We start from the raw sequence: 17,663 nt of genomic DNA, 5'->3' as shown, positions 1-17,663 counted from the left end.
TCACCACGCTCAGATTTTCGATGTGTCCGCGGACATGGCGGTAGTCCGCGGACATGAAAATCACTACGAGGGGGTTAGTATGTTCTATTTTACATGTATATGAAGTCAGGGATATTATGGTTAAGTTGTGCTACTAAAAACCTATGAAATTCAGTGAAAAAACTTTGTTAAAGGGACGTTATGGTTGAAAGTAAAACCGAAAAACCCCTGAAATTCGGCAGTTATGGTAAGATAAGCAACCATAACTCGCGCCGCCACCGTGCACTGCTAACACTAACACCCAGGACATCAAAGATGACATCACAAATGTCATTGATGACATCACTGATGACATCACATGTGCATTTACCTTTCATGAAAAGTCTGTACAAGGGATTCTTAGTGTAATGTAATGTTCACTGCACCTTTTCCCCTCTTGAGGACCTACAGGTTGTAGGGGTGGTGGTGGTAGTGGGGGGAGGGGTGCTTGGGAAGGAAAGGTGGCCATAGGAGATGCCATTGCAGCAGGTTTTCAGAGATTTGCAAAGCAGGTGTTCTGCATATGCTCTCTGCTGGGTATCTTTGATGTCCTGGATGTTAGTCTTAGCAGTGCACAGTGGTGGCACGAGTTATGGTTGCTTAGCTTACAATAACTGGTGAATTTCAATGATTTTACGGTTTTACTTGTAACCATAACGTCCCTTTGACAAGTTTTTTCCCTGAATTTCATGTTTTTTTCTTAGTGCAGCTTAACCATAACGTCCCTTTAACAAAGTTGCATTTCAGTGAATATATGCTATGATATGTATGGTATGATGTTTTATTTATATCACATTCATACACAAGTGTTTCAGAGTGCGATGAGGCTCTGCATTGTCAAACTTGCACAATCTGCATGATGCAAGCCCTAGTAAGAACGTTTGTCTTGTCCTCCATCTGTCTTCCCTCCATTATCTTGTTGCGCCTGGAAACACTTGTGTACATGCACGTTATAATGACATATCATATCAAACAAGTGTTGCCTGTGCCTCCATGCAACTCTTTCGTGTTCAATAAATTGTTATATGCATTTTTCTAACTATACAAGTCTAGACCATAGGATCTTATTGAGTTTGGGCATTTGTAAATTGGTATCACATATCTCATTTACCAGCGTGTCAATGCCAGAGGTATTTTAGTTTTTTCATGGCTATTCATCCATTTGGAGACATTAGGGCACCACCTCCCTCCTACTTGGTACACGCAGCTAGTTACTCGCAGTAGATAAACCATATACTCAGTGCCCTACCTACACAGCGCAGTTGATCTTATGTTCGAGTGTCAAAACTACTTATTACATTTTATAGCAGCCCTCAATGAGAGGGAACACCTATTCAAGAAAATATCTGGCACAATAAAATTTCATTGGTATTTTTATTGTATATACTTTTTTGTGGAATTTATATTCTTAATCTTGTGATTGCTTTGCATGCAGGGCTAAGACTTGACTACATGCCCGTGCCAAGGACTACCGTACAACAGAGCTATGCTGTTTCAGAATCTTGGGTTTAGGGTGTTAAGACCTACACCCCCACTTCCAGGTCTACCTAGAGAGACTGCCCCTCAAACGGGTGTCCAAGTGAGTCGCTGCAAATGCCATTCACCACCAGCTGCATATATCAGTGAGTGCAAGTCACCACCATCCACATACCCTCAATCAGAGCGAAATTCACAACCAACTATGCACATCAATAGAATGTGAACCACCACCATTTTCTTTTCTTTTATTGATTAAAGCGTGGACCTAGCTCAAGAGCAGAACAGCTGTTTTTCATTTAATAGTAAAGCAGTATTGTTACCATTCCGAGTAGTCCAACGACAGGCAATGTCTGGCATGCTCAGGGATCCTTAAGGCAGCCAGTGCCCAGCACTATGAGTTTCATGCAGTAAGGAGTGGACAAGCACTCCACATCTGAATATACTACGACTGTGAGTCAATACTAGCCTCATGGAGCATCAGGAGTGCTAGTCACTCATACCTCTATGAAATTCAGAGTGCAGGGCACTGCCTGCCCTGATGATCACTGAGCATGCTGGACATTGCCAGTCCATGGAGCACTGGGAACGGTAATCACCACTGGCTCTGTACATGATTTTGGGTTCTGGGTATTACTAGTCTCAGCCATTGTAGATGATAAGTGACAGCTGCATAAATGACACTGAGAATGGGAATTGCCTGGTATATAAATCACTGGGAATGTCAGCCAAGGCCAGCCCCATGCATCAATGATATAACTGGGTGTGGGTTGCCCCATAATGGGGATTTTCAACAGGTGATTGGCACTGTGTGAAGGGCACTGATAACGCCTTGAAACACTGAGACGTTGGGTCCATGAATGACTGTAAAGGATCCATAACGCCTCCCCCATTTATCACTGGGAGTGACAGGGGATGCTCCAACATGAATGTCTGGGACGGCTAGTTACGGAGGCCCTAAAAGTCACTGAATGTCCTACAGAGCAAATGCCCTCGACATCTCTGGGTTTGCCAAGCACTCATTGACCTAAGAATCGGTGGGAGTCAGGCCCGGCTCCAGCAGGGGGGCCATGGGGCCCAGGCCACCTCAGATCCAGCCCCTGGCCTCCCCTAGAAAGGAGGCCATGTCAGTGGTGTGATACACCACTAGTACCACCACTAGTAACCAAGGGAGTGGGGGGATGGACGGCACTCTAAACATTAATCAGCAACCTCAAAGACATTCTGAGAGGCTGAACTGCAGGATTTGTTTTATTGCCCTAGACAATGATTTATGCCCCACAGCCATGAAAGTACAAATAACCAGAGAGATGGAGAGCCACTCACACCTCTAAGTGAGGTAGCACACATATTCAAGCAGGCTGCCTACAACTATTTTCTCAAACCTACAATCACAATGTTGGTTTCTGTATTTTAAATTGTGTTTAATTTTTGTGAGAATATAATGGTTTTTCACATCATGTTTAATAAAATGGTTAACTGTATCAAGTTATATAAATGACAGGTAAGATGCTTGAACACAGATTTCTGCGCAAGGTGCGTCACCTGACTTGGAAGTATATATTCTGCTGCATTAACTACTTGAGTATAAGTGAAAAGATAAGGTTGGTTGTAGCAAAAATGAGTGGGGAGAGTGTAGTCAAATCAAAAAGTGATACATGCAGTGCTTTGAATTAAACATTACCACTACCGTTGCTCTGGGCAACATTCCATGACATAATTTTGGAGTATGTCTGTACCATTAGAGAAGGGGACAAGCCATTAGCAAACTAATTTTGGTGCTGCCACCAAAAGGTGCAGGTCATTCTCAATTTCCATCTTCACTGGAACACAAGTAACCACATGGATTTTTAGGCCCTGTGGTCTAGAAGTTTGGGACGGGCTTCTGATATTAGTGACAGGGCGAAGGATGATATGCAAACAATAGTATGCAAGGCTGGCCAGAGCAATGACGGTGGTTTTAATTGATTCATAGACTTTTTACCTATTAGGTACAACCAGAACGCATGCAGTGAAACACAGCTAGGATGGCGATAAAATGTAAGAAGAAACACACATCCTATGGGTGTGTCTGTTCATTTACCCACCAAATGACTAGCCATGGCTGTGTTAATACCTCACCAGAAAAACCTAACGTTTCTAGAACTCTATGAGCAAGCTCTATAACAAAGTAACACCAAACATGTTGCCGTATAGGGCCTGTTAGTGTTATATCTAAGCATTCTTTTGAGTGTTTCATTACTTAATTACCTGTGTAAATAAGCTCCTGGTGTAATAAAATTCTCTTAATGTGTGTCCTCAGCCAGTTGATTTTATAAGCAATATATTTGTCAATGCCTCTGTGATTGCACTGAAGTCATGTCTTAAACAAGCAATCAGATTCCATCCATTTTGGCTTGCTTATAGGTATTAGACATTTGCCAGGCAATGCCATCATATGCCCAGTTACTGCCACCATTTTCCAGCTGTTTCCATCTTATGACCAGGTGGTACCCTTATGTGGTGCCCTTATGGAAGTGTCTGGCAAATGCCTACCCATGCCTAATCAAAAGCCCAAGCCGTTGGCTTTGCCAATGCATGTTGGCTTCTGTTTGTCTCCCTAAGTTAATGTGTATATGCCCAGATGTGGGTGTCTTGCTGGCTACGCCTTGGGAATCAAGCTGCACTGAGCTGGTCCAACAAGGCCCTACCTGAAAATGATTAGGCTAGGTTGGCAAGTTTTGACAAGTTTTAGATCTTCTCATGCATACTTGCCAGTGAGGCTCCGACCAAAATAGAATGTATCTTTGTTTGGAAGCCTAGTCTACTCTGACAGAATGTTTCATGATTCAAACTGATAAGTACTGACTTCATAACCTTAATCTGTTGAGTAACTTTACAGAGTTTGCAAAGTATGATGTCAATCCTGGGTGCTGGGTGTTTAGGCAGTGCCAGAAATTAAACTTGAACACCCACAAAATAAACAAAAAAGAAGAGCGTTTTCTATAATGTTCCAGGGCAAAGTATATAAGGTGTACATCTTTTATAAATAAAAATCAGTATTTCAATATTTACTAAAGAGTACAATCAGAGGTGGATTTAACATTTAGACAAGGGACGCATGCCAATGCCCCTCCCCTGCTCTACCATCACCCCTCACATGCAAACATCAGGGCTGAACAGGCCCTACCATTGAGGTTGTATCTTTTAACAAGTCTCAGAGGCAGATTATTTACAATAGGATGTGCTATGCCAAATATGCTGTTGATACTCAGTGTCTTTTCACTTTATCAGGTGACCACTCCAAACGCACTGAGGTCATTAATCCTACATACAACCAAATCAAGCTCTGGATGCTGTATAATGGCCTAGCCATGAATAACTTAAAAACTGATATTACTATCCTGGGCACCAACCACAAGTGGCACCAGCTTGATCAGTCCTATTCATTCTTTCAAATCGCAGACTGTCTGCTCCGCACTTTGAGAAAACAATAAAAAACTTGGTAGTCAAGATTGAGGTCCCATATCAGCAGCCTAGTGTCAAACTCAACATTATATTACATTATACTTTTGGCACAACTCAGACAATTCCTTGAGGCCTGCAGTTGTGCCACCCTAGCCAGGGCGATCATAGGGAGCCGCCCGGACTTCTGTGGCAGCAGTCTCCTTGGGGTAGGCAAAGGAGAGCTCAATCGTATGCAAGCTGTCCAGAACAATGCAGTTAGGGTTGTTATGGGGATGCGCAAAACAGATCATGTCTCAACAGCAAACCGAGCATTACATTGACTCCCTATTACAAAGAGAATCACGTTTCGTACCCTTTGCATTTCAGGGGCTTGCATGTATGGAATAAGCCCTTTTTATATGGCAGCACAGTTGAAGTGGCTATCTAACAGCCGTAATCTAAGATCCAATAACACAGGGTTGCTTTTCACCCCAAAGGCCAAACTGGTACAGGTGCAAAATGGATGCTTCCCAGCCACAATTCCTCACTTGTGGAATACTCTTCTGCCTGATTTGAGGCTGTGTGCCAGTCTTCCTAGGTTCAAACATGTCCTGAAAACCTTGCCTTTTGAGTAAATGGATCCTTGACCTCCACTAGTTTCTCTCAGGTTTCTCCTTAGGCTTCGCTGAGCTTTATGTTTTTTATTGTATGTCATGCCAGCGCTCTTATGCCCCCGGGCCACTGTCATTGTGCTTTAGAAATAAATTCAATAAATAAATAAATTAGAAATGAGAAAAGGTAAAACGGCAGTGATCATTGCTGTGGCACTTAAAAAAATATACAGAGTTTTAAGAAGCTGTTTAAGTGTGATTGTTAGGTGATTAGTAATTAAGGGGATACAGAACAAGCTGTGTGAAACAATAACCTTGACATGCATTTCATTTCACTTTGCGTCTGTAAGAGATTTTTTGTAAATTCTCATTCATTGCTATGCTGGAGCTTGTAGGCTTCCATTCAGGATGGGGAAAATAAAGCTACAGTCATAAGGGATTCTTTTCCAGGTCAAGCAGAGTGGAAGAAGTGGCGCTAAATGCATTTAGCTCCACTTTGTATGAGCTACAGGATTTTGTATCATTTGCCAAGCGAAGTTGGAGAGCAGATCAGACTTAACAAGGCCCCGCTGCCAAATCCTATTGGCATTCCAGCAGCATGTATTTTTAAGTTGGCTGAAATCCAATGGATTCCTATGAGATCTGCCGACTTTTACACGTGGTAAAAGCGGACAGAGTCAAACGGAATCCATTGCGGATGACTCCCACAGTCATTAATTGTGGAGGTGATTTAAACTTTTCCAGACACGTAGTGGTAAAGTAAAGAACAAACGAGATTTTTTACCTGTTTTAATCTTTACTTTTCCAGTACTTGGTGGAAACAATTAAAATTAATGAATGGCCCCTTTTGCAAAAAAGGGCAAACAGGAGAATTCTGCTCTATGCAGTTCAGATTCAAAACAAAATGCCCCACCTTAATCTTTTCATCAACATGTTTCTACAATAATGAATACATTGTCAAGTTGATTTATCGTGTGACTGGTGCATTTTGTTAAGTAAACTGTATACAATTTAGTATTATTTTACTTATTGAAAGCCAAACTTCAACACATATTTGTACCAACTTGAGCTCTGCAGATGTTTGGTCAAATATCTATATTTCAGGCTACGCTGAAATTATGGCTTTACCACTCAACCAAAGTGTGTGATCCTCAGCATATTTTTTTAATTTCACTATGCCTTACCTGTTAAAAGTAGGTGCCCCTAGAAGGGATTCAGTTTGCATTACAAGCTATTCCAAAAAACCTCTCATGATTTAATAGATGGCCAGCACAGGCATTAGGATACACACACACACACATCTAACTTTGAAAATATCCAGGCCACATTTATTGAACAAAATTGTGTCATTCATTACCAGTGAACACATCAAACAAAGAGTCATTTCGGACAATTGCATTTTATAACCAGTATGTAAACAGTATGTACCAGACAATGATGTATAGGGGCATGACAGAGGAGCAAGACCCGCTCCTTCATGCCATACTCCACCAGGAGCGATACCAGGAGGCTGGAATACCCTCAACCAGCACCATCTACCTCCTGATGCAGCCCTTACAACCCTGGCACAGCCTTGCAATCTTAAATCAATTGAAATGTGCTGCGAAAATGCAACAAAAAATAACATTTTGTGTTTCAAATGTAATATTGGACATGAACCATTGATGGGAGACATTCAGAATGGGACTAATGTAGGGGTTCAGTTGGAAAGGAGGGGGCATTTGTGGAATGGGTGGGTGAAGGGAGGATTGTATACATGTGTATGTTATTGGAGGATATGTTGTTGTGCTCTAAATATTGTTAAGATCAACAAGACTACCTGTATTGATTGGGCATGGTATGTTTTGTTCATGAAATAAAAAAAAGTTAGAAAAAAATGTAATTTTGCAGGAAACAAAATCTCCTATTCCTTGCTTCAGTATTGTGGGGGGGTCTATCTTTCACAACAGGATGGAGGGAGCACAAGCATCCCCTTTGGGGCCCGCTGGGAGTAGCCACAGCGCTCAGGAAGGTATTTGTTGGGCAGACACCATCCATCTGCTCAGCCCTCTCAGAGGAAGAGGAGGAGGCATCGCCCTGAATTCTATTAAGCCAGGCCAGGAAATGCATGCTGGGTGCTGGTGTGAACAGGTGAAAGGGTAGGTAAATGGGAACGGTGATTAGGGCAGATGAAGGAACGTGTCTGGATGGTGAAAGGTGAAGGAGGATCAGATATAACAGAAAGGGGAGAGCAGATGGGAAGGGAAAACAGGTAGATTGATGTTGCAACACGATTTTCCTTGCTTCTCTTTTGCTATGTACTTTTTTTTATAGAGGTGTGCAAATTTATTTTTGGAGATCTGCAAAATCTGGATCAACGCCAGCACTTTGAATAGGGATCTCCTAGACCCACACCTAATGGAATGTGGGCCCCCCTGGTCACAACCCTGGCCCACCCAGATGAAAATTCCTGGAGCCGGGCCTGGTGGGAGTGCAGATAACAAACGGCTCTGTCATTTAATGGGGCAGTGGAGGTGGGTACTGTCCACCACATAAATAACTTGGAGTGCTGGGCACCATCTGTCATAAAGATCACAGGGAATGCTAGACATTGCCAGCCCATGAACTACTGTGAATCGTACGTTGCTAGTGAGATTTTTCAACAACCCGCTAATGAGTAATGTGAACCCATCTATCTTAAGGGTGCACAGATTCCCAAACAAAAGGTAGACCAGACCCTCTAAAGTGGCTGCTATGACACAGCAGTTAGGCTACTCTCAAGGGAACTTGAAAAGCTGGTTGATAGGTGCAGTTAGGTTTTCAGTAGACACCCCAAGAGAGTACACTACATATTAGACATAAAATACTCTACGTATAGTGTCACACAGACTCAAAGAGAACAAAAACATGCTTGAGTTATAATACAGTAGAGCATAATATAAATAAACAATAAAAGGGGCTAGACAGATCGTTCCCACTACTCCTAAACTAAATGTATGTGGCCCCTACCAAGTTGTAAACACAGTACAATGTAATGCTAGGAGATGGGGCGAAAAAGAGTATCCATTTATAAAAGCAAAACACATCTGTGAGTAATAATCCTGATCCACAAATGCCACACGTGTATAGTCATGATAAATCCCCCAACCTCTAGTACATTGTGAAATCTGATATAATATAGGCCTAGAGTGAGTGAAGGAGTTGGCAATTTACAACAGGACCCAAATGCCACACAAAAATCAGAACAAACTTAGACTTACAGCATGAGATCTACTGGTCTCATTACACCCCTATAAACATTTTAGACACGAAGGAGCTCATGTTCATGGAGCCCGTACCAGGAGCCTAATGTGTTAAAGCCTAGGGCTTTTGCGCTCTAAATTCCTGTCATGGCCCATGTTCATGTATTTTGTATGGCGGAGAGGAGGGACAGAACGTAACTTATATTTCTGCTGCTCTCTTCCTCTCTGACGTAATAATACTACAGCATGCTGTGAATTTCTAGAGTATGCCGGCTTTTTACACCCTCAAAAAGCAGGAGGACTCCATAGGACTCCATTGTAAATGACGCCTGCTATGCATATATGGCATACATTGTTTACTTCATTTGTATGGCGGAATGCAAAAGGGTGGCGTGCAAGCATCTACGCCACCTTTTTACCCATCCCTTTTGCACTCTGCTGAGCAAGTGAGCAGCATTTGGCTGCTGCGACCCATTTACTCAAAAGTCTCTGCCACCGAATTATGACAGAACTCGAAAATGAGCTCCAAAGTAACCACAGGTATATATAGTATCCTTGTAGATTTTAGTAGGCAGGAGTGTAATGCAGTGATTTAAAAGCCAGTACAAATCAGAACTACCAGCTACAATTCTAATTCTTGGTAGTAAACTCCATGGACCAATGGGGATGAAAGAGACCCAAAAATGTCACTGTTGTTATTATTTCTGATCTTTTCTATTGCGCGTAATGCCAGTCTCTACTGCCAGCTTCTAAGCATGGACCAGGGATCGAGCCCTGCATATGACAGCATTGAACTGCGTTGTCTTGTTTCAAAGGTCAGTGTGATGCACCCAAGCTATTTGCCCAGGCTGTTTAAGTGAGTACCTTCAAGAGACACCATTTTGCAGTTTAGATGTTGAAGACAAAATCCTCATAGGAAGTAACAGGACAAATCCAATAGACTAAACCCCAGTGACAAAGACAGGCTGTAGCATGAAGGACAAGGCCTGCGCTCAAATCTCGTGGGCCCAACCGTCATGTTAAGTGCAGGGGACGGGATGAGTGTGACGTAGGAAGCTGTTGCTGCTCTTGAGTTAACTGGAATACTGATCACTACGCTAATAAGTGAACACACTTTAAGCCGTCAGAGGGCGGGCCCCCATCTGGCTGCCTGATACAAAGAAGTTAGTGCCGATTTATTTATGAAAATAAATTCTGGTCTGCTAAATGGACATAAAATGGTTTGCTTTTTCTGCAATTTCAAAGGTTTTTCTTCACACCATCAATAACAATCGGGTAAAACCAGGCGTCCTTAGCGGGTTCCCATGAGCAGACTCGTAATGGGGCGGTAAGGGGTTGACGGCTCCGGCACTTTTGCCAGCGCCGTTAACCGCTTACTGCCTCACTTGTAATGACACACATGTATCTGAAGCCATTACGTAATAGACACAGACAACACAATCCTGCATAAGTACATCTAATTACCCATTAGGGCACATGCATGAGAGCAATGTACAGACCCAACTCAGGCACCATGGCATCCTGCCATGAAAATCACAGACCCTGAAAGCGACAGGTGTTGGCTGTGAGCTGTGTGCATGGTGTTAGACAACAAAGTAAATGTGCCCCCATATTAAATGACTCCACATGCAAGTAATGTGATGGTAAATCATGTTCTGTGACAATGCTCGTAAATTGTATGTACAGAGTGTCTATCAGAATACCGTCCTAAAGGCACCACAGCCACAATGCTCCGTTACTGACACCTATGACCATTGCGCTTGTTGGTGACTCTGGACACCCCCAGCTACCATGGCTGATGACCCGTGAAGAATCCACAGATGCCAAAGGAGTGGCCTACAACGAGGCACACGTCTGGACCAGGCTCTGCCTCAAGTTGACCTTTGGCCTGTTCAAGATAGTTTCCGTTGCTTACACTGGACTGGAGGGGCCTTAATGTACAGGCCAGAGAAGATCCAACAGATTGTTCTTACCTGTGCCATGACGCACAGCCTTCGCCTCAGGCGGAACGTCCCCCTGCCCCCTGATGAGGACATGCCACCCCCAGAAGAGGAGGACTCACTGCCTGTGGGTGCTGCGTAGCCACGCACTGAGTGTGAAGACAGTAGGGATGGATGTCTTGTTCAGCAAGAAATGATGAACAATTTCTTTTAAGCACATTGATATCCACATCCTACCCACCACTGTAAATATAGTCAAGTCATGAATTAAACACATATACACAATAAGGAATGTCCTAGTTTTGCTCCAAGTGAACTATTATTTAATATATACATGTGAAGACACCCTCCCCTCACACCTCCCCCATCCTCACATGGCCATCCCCCACAACACCATCCCCAGCACACCCACCCCACAATGCCATCCCCAACACACTTTCTCCACTGTAAGGAAGCCATGGAATCACAAGTAAGACAGACACACATTTTGTAGTTCAAGAGTGTTTATTGAACTATTATTGGGTTGGAAAAAACCTAAGTTCTAACAATGGGAGCAAGCTACGACCATCTAAACAAAATAAAACACTGACCTAGTAATTTCTTACCAAATGAAAAGGGCCTATACTGAAAATAAAAACTATTGCCAAACCTTAATCTAAAGAACAAAAAGGTGTGGGGTGTTGCAATGTAAAAAGAAAACAGTGTAAGATAAACAAAAGGTTAATGTGGTATGGGAGTACAGGATTACTGAACTATAGCTTCCCCTGCCCCACGCTTGAGCACGGGACAAGGTGGAACAATATAGCACTTGAAGCACACTGACTTCTCTGGCAGGAGGAGGCAGTCTTTAGGATACATCAGAGTCTTTCAGAATAGTGTCTCTATATATTTTACAAAGTCTCTTTCTTCCACAGTGCCTGGATCAACACAACAAAAATAATAAAACTCAGAGTTCACTTCTTTCGGTCTCCCTTAGCCGGGCTCAGACCGTTTCTTCCCTTACTGTTTCACAATAGAATCTCCCTCAGCCGGGCTCGGATTCCCTTCCTTTTTGATCATGTTATGTTCCACTTGATCGGGCTCAGACCTGACCCTGCAACAACTTTCTTCTTTCCATAGAGTTCACCTCTTTCGGTCTTCATGAGCCGGACTCGGACCGTTTCTTCCCTTTCTGTTTTACAATGTAATTTCCCTCAGCCGGGCTTGGATTCCCTTTCTTTTTTATCATGTTAGGTCCCACTGGATTGGGCCCAGACCTGACCCTTCAACAACTTCCTTCTTTCCATATAACAGAACTGAAGACTTTCGACTGAGTAAGGGATTTGATTGTTACCCTTGCCTGACCACTTCGTTCCATTTCATCCGATCTCAAAAGTTCAATCATATCACAAAGTTCAATCCAATCTCCAAGGTTCGGTTCGCAAGATACTTTCCGGCAGAGATCTTTTGACTGGGCACCCACGTGGTGCCAGACCACTCTGCTACATACTATCAAATGTTCACTTCTTAAAGGTTCAAAGGAAACATCTATAGGCTTTCTCCTTGTATTTGCATCTTTCATCAAACGCCTTACATGACACTTTGTTGCCACACGCAACCTTCGCTCATACGCAGTGCGGTTCGCACAGTTGCCTTCAACTCACCGGCTGTATGCAAGGCTCAGCTCGCGGTTTTGATCGTGAAGTCGAGGGTGGTACCTTGACAGCCTCACGTCTCCCCCGGCTCGTCCAGTCAGGTAGAAGGGCTCCTGATATCTCAGAGCACCTTACAGGAGCTGAAGGATTTTATTCTTCGCCACACACTGTGTGTGAGTCTTCAACAACCCAGCTATCGTTTGTCAAACAGGTCAAGGGTACTTCTCTCCTTGGTTTCTCCCAGTGACTTTTCGTCTGGCTTCCTCGATTCGGCGACGGCCTCTAATAGTTTTCTCCTTCTCTGGCTCTGCTTCGATCCTCGCTCGCTATCCTGCTGCTCATGGTGTGCTCTCATGCACTGTCTTTTATCCGTGCAGGGAAGGGTAACAGGAAACAGGTGTGAGTTGTTACGGTTAATTGCCTGACTCTGCCTGACTCTAATGTTGGGACATGCAGCAGAGAATGCCTGGGTGTAAGTCTGTCTTCTCCCAGAGCACTCAGTCCCTGTAATCATGTTCATGTTGGAAAGGGGTTGGGGGGCAAAGTCAAATAACACATGGAATGAGAAGGGGTGAAGGGATATTTGGGAAGGGAATACTGCGTCTTTCCATCGGGTGTTCCACTACTACTCCCACTCTCCAGGGGCCTCTCATCCAAGGTGATCCTCCTGCATTGGTCCACCCACAGGAACTGGATCCAGAAGTGATGGCCGTGTTCTGGCCAACTGGATGACAGCTCCCAACGGATTATTCTGTGAGACACCCTTTGGTTTCTCACACAACCATCCTCTCCCATCCCCACAATGCCGTCCCCAAAACACCCTCCCTACCCCATACCCCTTGCAACAATGTCATCACCAACACACTCTCCCCAACCACCTCCCCCTCTCTTGTGCCTATGTACTACAGAGTGCTATCTACAGTCACTTGATTGACCTCTTGCCCTTACAAGCCTGCTGCAGCAACATCAGAGTCAGATTGCATGCAGAGCAGCTCCTTGGGGTGCTGGGCAAAGATCCCTCTGTGGTGTTGACAGAAGTGGACTGATCCAACTCAGGCCCTTGGATGTGTTGGAGTGTCAGTAGCATGCTGGCCTGCATTGTCTCAGCAAAAGACGAAAGGCTCTCCGTCTTCTTCCACATCCTCTGTCCTATGACACTGAGGGCGGCAGATGTAATTGCAGACTGTCATCAATCCCGGTCCATGAAACTTCACACTCCTTCATGAGGTGCACTGGACACACTCTTTGATGTTCTACAGATGTTGGACTTGTGTGGCCGCCAGGGTTTCCAAGCACACCTGTCACTGTTCAATAGTGTTTAGCCTCCTCCATATAGCATCCTGTGATTGATGGACTATGGATTGTGGGCTATTGAGGGAGGCTGGTGCTGAAGCAGGGAGAGCCATAAACCCTGCCACCTACACTTCCACCTGTTTCACTCTCTGACTCCAGTCCACGCTGACCACGTGGCTGGTCATGCCGCTCAGGTGAGGAGGAGGTGTGATGGGCCAATTGGGCGGGTGCGGGCGCAGCTCCTTTTATGTGTTCCAGCCTCTGACTCCCCTGTTACAACCACAGTGGCCTTCTGTTGGTTGGCAACTGCAACTGCCGGGGGTGCAGCACCTGCAGCTGTGTTGGCATCGCTGCCATCAGGTGCCTTGCCAGCACTGGCATGTGTGGCGCTGCTGGGTCCTGGTGTCCTACTCATGCACTTTCTCCTTCCCTTCCCGTTGCTGGTTGATCCATGGGTGGTGGCTGTTGGCATTGCACTGTAGGCCCAGAAATACGATGTAGGTGGCCCTGCGTCCTCCTTCTCCTGAGTCACCTGTCAACCTGTTGGGTGGACAATGACATGCTGTTAGTCATCATGCCTATGTGTACATGGGCCTGCTAGTCACACATGCTACATGGTGGAGGGACATCATACACATTTGGTCTGATGGTTATGGTAGATTGCAGGCCAATGCATGGCCGAAGCAAGATGGGGGTAGTGTCTTCTGAGGGTGTACGCCCCATTGCCATGTGCCCTTTGCCTCTTGTCCTGGCAATGTAGCCTGTACATGTGGTTGTGCTGGGGGTTCACTTTGACCTTCCTCAGCACACATGTGTGCTTCTCATAGTTGCATGTGCATTCATACTGCCGTCGTGTAAGCGATATTCAATCAACACTACAGCTAAGTCAATGCCTAGTCTGGGATGCTGAGGAAAACACTTATTGATGTATCTTTATATCCAGTTCAGTACTCTGGATGACAACCCTTGTATAACACCCCCCTCTTAGAATCCCCCTGACCCCACTGAGCCAAGAAGTAGGTTTGTTTTGCAAATTAACAGGTTTATTTGAAAATGTAAACAATATATATATATATATCACACTTCTATAAATAAATTGATAATGGATATTACACTTGTGAATATGAGCAGTAGTCAGCAAGAGGTAACTTATGAATAGGAACAGAAGAATAAGGTGGGAAAGAATGCTTTCTATGGTTCAAGGAAACGCAAGGTGGAATAAAATTCAGTACAGAAATAACTTGTTATGATTTTAGCAAAAGGTAATATGATCACTTTTTCTTTTGACAATTCACTCCCCCCCTATGCAATACAAGAAATGGAAGGAGAGCACACAGTCTTCAAGAATCCCAACAAATCATACTTTATAATGCAATACACAGTTCCAGTTCTCCCAGCAAGCTTAGGGAAAACAGGGATGAGTTTTAAACACAGGCAAATTACTTTAAGGTGGTTTGCAAAGAAGTGAAAAGGTGCTAAAATTGCTTTTAATTCCCTCTAGAGGTTCAGGGTAGGTGATGGATACTTTATATTAGTTCAGGCTCACTTTAACAATACTCTATGAATGATTAGCAGATTGCAAACGAATTTTAGCAAAGAGAAGAAAAAGCTGCTGATTTCTACAGATGAAGAAATCGGGCCAAATCGCAAATCGCGGTAAATTTTGTGAGTAAGTGTCTCGCGATTACGGAAAAAGTATATGGGGTAGGAAGTCGGTTCTAGGTTCGTTGGAAAGCCTAGATTCTAAGCTTTCAGATGAAAGCTAGCACAAACAGTTCCGGAGATACAGATGATTTAATAAAGGTAGATTTTCGGATTTAAAATAAAAGATTTAAAGATTTAAAGTACAACTCAAAATGACAGGTGACAGCTTGCAGCTGGAGAATTGACAGGTGACAATTGTGCAGCTTTAAAAATGACAGATGACACGATTTCTAGGAGGCTGTTCTAATTAGGTTAAAATATCTTGAATTAGATTATTTTAAATAAGAGATTGGGTTCTGCACAGTTCTGGCGGATACTCACTCCTAATTTTGAAATGAATGGGCCTCGTCACGGATCTGGTCAACTGAACTGAGCTTCGGTTCTCTCTGCTCGGCGGGTCAATCAGGCACCGGTTCTGCTCACAGCGATCTGGATCTCTGGTTCTGCTCACAGCGGTCTGGGTCAGCTCTCTGGATACAGCGGCCTGTGGTTCTCTGGATCTCTGGTCTGGTCTCTGGCAATTGTTCTTGGCAAAGGAATTCAGACAGCTCGCCCGGCTGTGGAATAGTTTGCAAATGACTTTAAGGATGCTGAAGCCTGCTGAGAAGAGTTCTCAGTTTGTGGGTTTAGGCCCTTGCTTTAAGTTCTGAAGTAAAGTTCTGGTCTTTGAAGATTGATGGATGTGAAGTCTGGAGTCTCCCGGCAGAGCGTCCCGCAGAAAATAGAATTGAATGTCTCTACCTGTCCCAGAAGTCTCTTTTTATGTGTTTTGGAAGTGGGTGTGTGCGTGGCATAACTGAGCCTGCCCCTCTCTACTTGTCATTGGCCCAATTCTCCCCTCTCCCATGATTGGGGGAAGGAAATGGAGTGTCAGAGTGATGCTGTAGGTTTTACGGTCAGAGGAACCTCCCCTTGTCAAATTGCACACAAATCTATTTCTGATCCAAATACATATTTATCTATGTACCATTTGTCTCATATTATAGGTCCAGTTAACATATTTTCTGTAGCACCAAACCATCCGATCCCTGTCTTTGTACGATGTTGTGTCCACTGATGACAGAATTCTCCCCTTTTCATCCAGATAACGACCTCTAAACCTTTCCAGATTTTACACAAATGTGCACCAGGGATATGGGTTTCAGATGATAAAGTGTCAGATTTTTAACATGCAGACATTTGGAGTGAGACCCTATTTTCCGCTAGCAACCCCCCAGAATACACCACAGGGTCCTAACGCCTCTTAAAACGTGCACAGAAAAATCACACGAACAATGATATTAATTATATAATTTTGACCAGTCCGCACTATGCGTTATCTATCTTTTTAAAATTATGCTCTGGTCAAAAAGGGGTGTGGCTTCCCACATCACAGGGTGGAATAACTGGTTTATCCACTTCCCGCAAGCTCAGCTGCTAGCAGAGGCACTGCCCCTCCCAGTTTCCCCCAAGAGGAAGCCACTTTACGGCCCCCCCAATATAACATTTGCCTGAGGCAAAGAATGCCCATTTTTCAGTTTCCTGCAGTCCCCAGCTGCCACTCCCCTTTCAATCAACAGGGCCATGTGACCTCCTTTTTGTGGGGCAGCAGAATGCAGCCAGGCCTGGGAACACAGCTGTTGATCCAGTTTCAACTCCTGTCGGGGGTAGTTGTCAGGCAGAATCCAGTTTCATTAAGTCAGGTTTCAGCTAAATGTCATTTTAGTTCCCAGTTTTCAACATTCAAATCCAATTTACATGCAGCTATTTTTTATATATACATTAGATAATTACTTCCTTCAAGTCATTTCAGAATATAGTTTTACACTGTATCCACCTCTTAGCAAGTCTTTCCTTGGCCTGGTTTCGGTTAATTTGTTCAGTTTTACACAAAAGTCTGCTGGTTTTAAAACGCCGGCTTTCTGATATGGTGAGCACCGGTACTGCATCCATTTTTGTTATTAAGAAAATGAATTCCCCACAATTCTGGGTTGCTTTTGGCAATCAGCATTGCCATTCCCAATGTTTTCAGGCTACTGTGTGTGAAGCCCAATGGTGGTTTTAGGCGGTGCCCTCCTATGCTCACAACATAGGCAAAAATGGGTGGCAGCCTATTCTTCATGTTTTCCCTGTGCACTCTCTGGGGAGTTCTGGCCATCATGATGTTTTCCATGCCAGTACTGCACAGCTTTATGGTAGGGCTTGTATGCATGGGTAAAAACATCCCACAAGTCCCCCCTTGCGATGGCCATTCTGTCCTTTCACTGATGGAACTCGCAAGATCTGGGATGTTCGCCTCCTCTTCTTCCAATTCCATGGATGGCACAGTTCAGCATCTTTTCCTCCCTCCAGTCGATCAAT

This window comes from Ambystoma mexicanum, chromosome 10 (genome assembly GCF_040938575.1).
Source record: "Ambystoma mexicanum isolate Mex_15411 chromosome 10, UKY_AmexF1_1, whole genome shotgun sequence".
NCBI lineage: Eukaryota > Metazoa > Chordata > Amphibia > Caudata > Ambystomatidae > Ambystoma > Ambystoma mexicanum.
Note: the sequence above shows the minus strand (reverse complement) of the source record.